Raw genomic sequence first — 6,460 nt, forward strand, 5'->3', positions numbered from 1 at the left:
AAAATTAAATAGGTAGATAAATTAGACAAAGAGAGCACGAAAGAGAGAGAGAGAAAGAGAGAACAGAGAGAAACTCTTTCTGAGTTTGGCATTCTAGTAGGAAGAGGTTTCATTAGATTAGATTCTACTTCATTCTTTAATCCCTGCAAGCATCACTTCCACAGGACTCTTGATGCATGGGTATTCAGTATTAGAACGAACACTTTCTGGGACTTTATGCAGCCACCTGTTCCAATACTATGCACTATTAGAAAGTTATTCCTTAAATTGAATAAAATTTTTCTACCCTATGACTTTCATCCCTTAATGTTAGTTATTCCCTCTGGGCCTACAGAAAAAAGTCTATTCTCTCTTCTACATAATAGCTCTTCAAATATTTCAACACAATTGGCATGGTTCCCCTGAGTTTTCTCATCCCCAGGCTAAACACCCACAGAAGATTATACTGTAGCATTAACATCTCCACCTTGCATTTCTCTACACACCCACATGTCTTCTCCTTTGTTCCTTTTCTCTAAAACAGTGGGAACAATGAAAAATTATGACATATATGAACTGAATTACATAATCTCAGTCACCTCCTACTTCACTCCCCCACATAGCTTCTTTGTAGACCTTCCACGTAGTGAAGTGCTGCAGCATTTAGAGGAAAGAAATCATTCGGGAATCATTTGTAAACCAACGAGGTTTATTTTAACCCTAAAAGTCATAGAGATAGAAAAAGACAAGCACATTCTAGAATTGACCATTATTCCCATCGAAGCTATTCATGGTAGCAAAGACTAAATATATGAAAATATTTGATATTTTAAAAATTGTAATGAATTTACAAAATTTACAGGAGCAGATACAGTAACAGGAATCAGCCACGTTGCTACAAGTATATTTTAGAATCAGATTTCCATTTGAATTTCAATTATGCCATTTACTAGCTGTGTGTTCCTTAGACTTTACAAGTAGTATCTGAGTCACAATGCCTTTACAAAGAGAAAATAATTCTTAACTCAGATGTTTACTGTAAAGATATAAACAAACCTATGTATAGCAGATTGGAACAAGTTCAGTTTATTTGAAAGCATAGAAATGAAAATATTGAAATAAGCAAATGAATGGTTTACTCCATCCCAAGGTTTAAGTCAAATATGAAACAAAAAGGTTATTCAACAAAGGAAGAACTTCATAATGTTAAAATGAGGAGCTTCCTAGAACCCTGACAGTCAATCAAGGATTTTTAGTGCACTCAATAAGTAAATTTAATCCACACATTAACTTCTGTTCCCAATTGAAATCCTACTAAAATGACATTAAAGTATTTAAAGGTAGAAATCTGTAAGGTCAAAGAAAAGAGAGGAAATGACAGCTGACAAGAAATGAAACACAATTTTAGAAGCTGGAGAGCAGATAGACAAGTGGAAATTGACTTACCAGTCCAGGGAAAGTTAAGTATCTGCAGGGGGAAAGGCCAAAGAGAAAAATCAATCTGTGCTGTAGCACCCCAGAGAGAAAGACTCCGTTTGCAGACATCCATCGCCTCTAAGACAGGGATGTAGATGGCAATAAAAATAAAATTAGCTCTTTTCTGCTCCTTTCACACTTTGCCTGGTAATCTACTCAGCTAAATATTCACGTTTATCATTTACAAATTCTACTTTCCACAAAAATAGAACATAATTAAGACAGGTTCTCAGTCATTTTATAAAATCTATAATCTTTCTTCCAGTTTCCACTAGCGTGTTTCTCTTTCCCATCTCAGATATCACCAGAAGCATTTTTAACATTCATATATCTAACAACAGTCTGTTTATGATGTTGTATATGTATTATCTAACATGGTAGAAACTTTCCCTACAGCTCTTCTCTTGTCTTTCTAAGCCCTCATCATAATCACCTCTAACATACTTGTGGTGATTCATTTTATGTGTTAACTTGATTAGACCATTTGACTAAACATTATCCTGGATGTGTCAGTGAAAGTGTTTCTGGAATGAGATAAATATTTGAATCACTTTGGCAGTTACCAGAGATTGGAAGAGCTGGGTAGATGGAGACAGGGGAGATTTTGTTCAGGGATACAAAGTTTCAGTTAGACAGGAGAAATAAGCTTTAGCAATCTATTGCACAGAATGATGATTATAATAAATAATAATTCATCATATATTCTAAACTTGCTGAGTATATATATATATATATTTTTAATTTATTTATTATTATTATACTTTAAGTTTTAGGGTACATGTGCATAACGTGCAGGTTTGTTACATATGTATACTTGTGCCATGTTGGTCTGCTGCACTCATCAACTCGTCATTTACATCAGGTATAACTCCCAATGCAATCCCTCCCTCCTCCCCCCTCCCCATGATAGGCCCCGGTGTGTGATGTTCCCCTTCCTGAGTCCAAGTGATCTCATTGTTCAGTTCCCACCTATGAGTGAGAACATGCGGTGTTTGGTTTTCTGTTCTTGTGATAGTTTGCTAAGAATGATGGTTTCCAGCTGCATCCATGTCCCTACAAAGGACGCAAACTCATCCTTTTTTATGGCTGCATAGTATTCCATGGTGTATATGTGCCACATTTTCTTAATCCAATCTGTCACTGATGGACATTTGGGTTGATTCCAAGTCTTTGCTATTGTGAATAGTGCCGCAATAAACATACGTGTGCATGTGTCTTTATAGCAGCATAATTTATAATCCTTTGGGTATATCCCCAGTAATGGGATGGCTGGGTCATATGGTACATCTAGTTCTAGATCCTTGAGGAATCGCCATACTGTTTTCCATAATGGTTGAACTAGTTTACAATCCCACCAACAGTGTAAAAGTGTTCCTATTTCTCCACATCCTCTCCAGCACCTGTTGTTTCCTGACATTTTAATGATCGCCATTCTAACTGGTGTGAGATGGTATCTCATTGTGGTTTTGATTTGCATTTCTCTGATGGCCAGTGATGATGAGCATTTTTTCATGTGTCTGTTGGCTGTATGAATGTCTTCTTTTGAGAAATGTCTGTTCATATCCTTTGCCCACTTTTTGATGGGGTTGTTTGTTTTTTTCTTGTAAATTTGTTTGAGTTCTTTGTGGGTTCTGGATATTAGCCCTTTGTCAGATGAGTAGATTGCAAAAATTTTCTCCCATTCTGTAGGTTGCCTGTTCACTCTGATGGTAGTTTCTTTGGCTGTGCAGAAGCTCTTTAGTTTAATTAGATCCCATTTGTCAATTTTGGCTTTTGCTGCCATTGCTTTTGGTGTTTTAGACATGAAGTCTTTGCCCATGCCTATGTCCTGAATGGTACTACCTAGGTTTTCCTCTAGGATTTTTATGGTATTAGGTCTAACATTTAAGTCTCTAATCTATCTTGAATTAATTTTCGTATAAGGAGTAAGGAAAGGATCCAGTTTCAGCTCTCTACTTATGACTAGCCAATTTTCCCAGCACCATTTATTAAATAGGGAATCCTTTCCCCATTTGTTGTTTCTCTCAGGTTTGTCAAAGATCAGATGGCTGTAGATGTGTGGTATTATTTCTGAGGACTCTGTTCTGTTCCATTGGTCTATATCTCTGTTTTGGTACCAGTACCATGCTGTTTTGGTTACTGTAGCCTTGTAGTATAGTTTGAAGTCAGGTAGCGTGATGCCTCCAGCTTTGTTCTTTTGACTTAGGATTGTCTTGGAGATGCGGGCTCTTTTTTGGTTCCATATGAACTTTAAAGCAGTTTTTTCCAATTCTGTGAAGAAACTCATTGGTAGCTTGATGGGGATGGCATTGAATCTATAAATTACCTTGGGCAGTATGGCCATTTTCACGACATTGATTCTTCCTATCCATGAGCATGGTATGTTCTTCCATTTGTTTGTGTCCTCTTTTATTTCACTGAGCAGTGGTTTGTAGTTCTCCTTGAAGAGGTCCTTTACATCCCTTGTAAGTTGGATTCCTAGGTATTTTATTCTCTTTGAAGCAATTGTGAATGGAATTTCATTCCTGATTTGGCTCTCTGTTTGTCTGTTACTGGTGTATCAGAATGCTTGTGATTTTTGCACATTAATTTTGTATCCTGAGACTTTGCTGAAGTTGCTTATCAGCTTAAGGAGATTTTGGGCTGAGACGATGGGGTTTTCTAAATATACAATCATGTCATCTGCAACAGGGACAATTTGACTTCTTCTTTTCCTAACTGAATACCCTTGATTTCTTTCTCTTGCCTAATTGCCCTAGCCAGAACTTCCAACACTATGTTGAATAGGAGTGGTGAGAGAGGGCATCCCTGTCTTGTGCCAGTTTTCAAAGGGAATTTTTCCAGTTTTTGCCCATTCAGTATGATATTGGCTGTGGGTTTGTCATAAATAGCTCTTATTATTTTGANTGTCAATTTTGTTGATCTTTTCAAAAAACCAACTCCTGGATTCATTGATTTTTTGGAGGGTTTTTTGTGTCTCTATCTCCTTCAGTTCTGCTCTGATCTTAGTTATTTCTTGCCTTCTGCTAGCTTTCGAATGTGTTTGCTCTTGCTTCTCTAGTTCTTTTAATTGCGATGTTAGAGTGTCAATTTTAGATCTTTCCTGCTTTCTCTTGTGGGCATTTAGTGCTATAAATTTCCCTCTACACACTGCTTTAAATGTGTCCCAGAGATTCTGGTATGTTGTATCTTTGTTCTCATTGGTTTCAAAGAACATCTTTATTTCTGCCTTCATTTCGTTATGTACCCAGTAGTCATTCAGGAGCAGGTTGTTCAGTTTCCATGTAGTTGAGCGGTTTTGATTGAGTTTCTTAGTCCTGAGTTCTAGTTTGATTGCACTGTGGTCTGAGAGACAGTTTGTTATAATTTCTGTTCTTGTACATTTGCTGAGGAGTGCTTTACTTCCAATTATGTGGTCAATTTTGGAGTAAGTACGATGTGGTGCTGAGAAGAATGTATATTCTGTTGATTTGGGGTGGAGAGTTCTATAGATGTCTATTAGGTCTGCTTGCTGCAGAGATGAGTTCAATTCCTGGATATCCTTGTTAACTTTCTGTCTCGTTGATCTGTCTAATGTTGACAGTGGAGTGTTGAAGTCTCCCATTATTATTGTATGGGAGTCTAAGTCTCTTTGTAAGTCTCTAAGGACTTGCTTTATGAATCTGGGTGCTCCTGTATTGGGTGCATATATATTTAGGATAGTTAGCTCTTCCTGTTGAATTGATCCCTTTACCATTATGTAATGGCCTTCTTTGTCTCTTTTGATCTTTGATGGTTTAAAGTCTGTTTTATCAGAGACTAGTATTGCAACCCCTGCTTTTTTTTGTTCTCCATTTGCTTGGTAAATCTTCCTCCATCCCTTTATTTTGAGCCTATGTATGTCTCTGCGTGTGAGATGGGTCTCCTGAATACAGTAGACTGATGGATCTTGACTCTTTATCCAGTTTGCCAGTCTGTGTCTTTTAATTGGAGCATTTAGTCCATTTACATTTAAGGTTAATATTGTTATGTGTGAACTTGATCCTGCCATTATGATATTAACTGGTTATTTTGCTCGTTAGTTGATGTAGTTTCTTCCTAGCCTCGATGGTCTTTACATTTTGGCATGTTTTTGCAATGGCTGGTACCGGTTGTTCCTTTCCATGTTTAGTGCTTCCTTCAGGGTCTCTTGTAAGGCAGGCCTAGTGGTGACAAAATCTCTAAGCATTTGCTTATATGTAAAGGATTTTATTTCTCCTTCACTTATGAAACTTAGTTTGGCTGGATATGAAATTCTGGGTTTAAAATTCTTTTCTTTAAGAATGTTGAATATTGGCCCCCACTCTCTTCTGGCTTGTAGAGTTTCTGCCGAGAGATCTGCTGTGAGTCTGATGGGCTTCCCTTTGTGGGTAACCCGACCTTTCTCTCTGGCTGCCCTTAAGATTTTTTCCTTCATTTCAACTTTGGTGAATCTGGCAATTATGTGTCTTGGAGTTGCTCTTCTCGAGGAGTATCTTTGTGGCGTTCTCTGTATTTCCTGGATTTGAATGTTGGCCTGCCCTACTAGGTTGGGGAAGTTCTCCTGGATGATATCCTGAAGAGTGTTTTCCAACTTGGTTCCATTTTCCCCCTCACTTTCAGGCACCCCAATCAGACGTAGATTTGGTCTTTTTACATAATCCCATACTTCTTGCAGGCTTTGTTCATTTCTTTTTCTTCTTTTTTCTTTTGGTTTCTCTTCTCGCTTCATTTCCTTCATTTGATCCTCAATCGCTGATACTCTTTCTTCCAGTTGATCGAGTCGGTTACTGAAGCTTGTGCATTTGTCACGTATTTCTCGTGTCATGGTTTTCATCTCTTTCATTTCGTTTATGACCTTCTCTGCATTAATTACTCTAGCCGTCAATTCTTCCACTTTTTTTTCAAGATTTTTAGTTTCTTTGCGCTGGGTACGTAATTCCTCCTTTAGCTCTGAGAAATTTGATGGACTGAAGCCTTCTTCTCTCATCTCGTCAAAGTCATTCTC

This window comes from Theropithecus gelada, chromosome 6 (genome assembly GCF_003255815.1).
Source record: "Theropithecus gelada isolate Dixy chromosome 6, Tgel_1.0, whole genome shotgun sequence".
Classification (NCBI taxonomy): domain Eukaryota; kingdom Metazoa; phylum Chordata; class Mammalia; order Primates; family Cercopithecidae; genus Theropithecus; species Theropithecus gelada.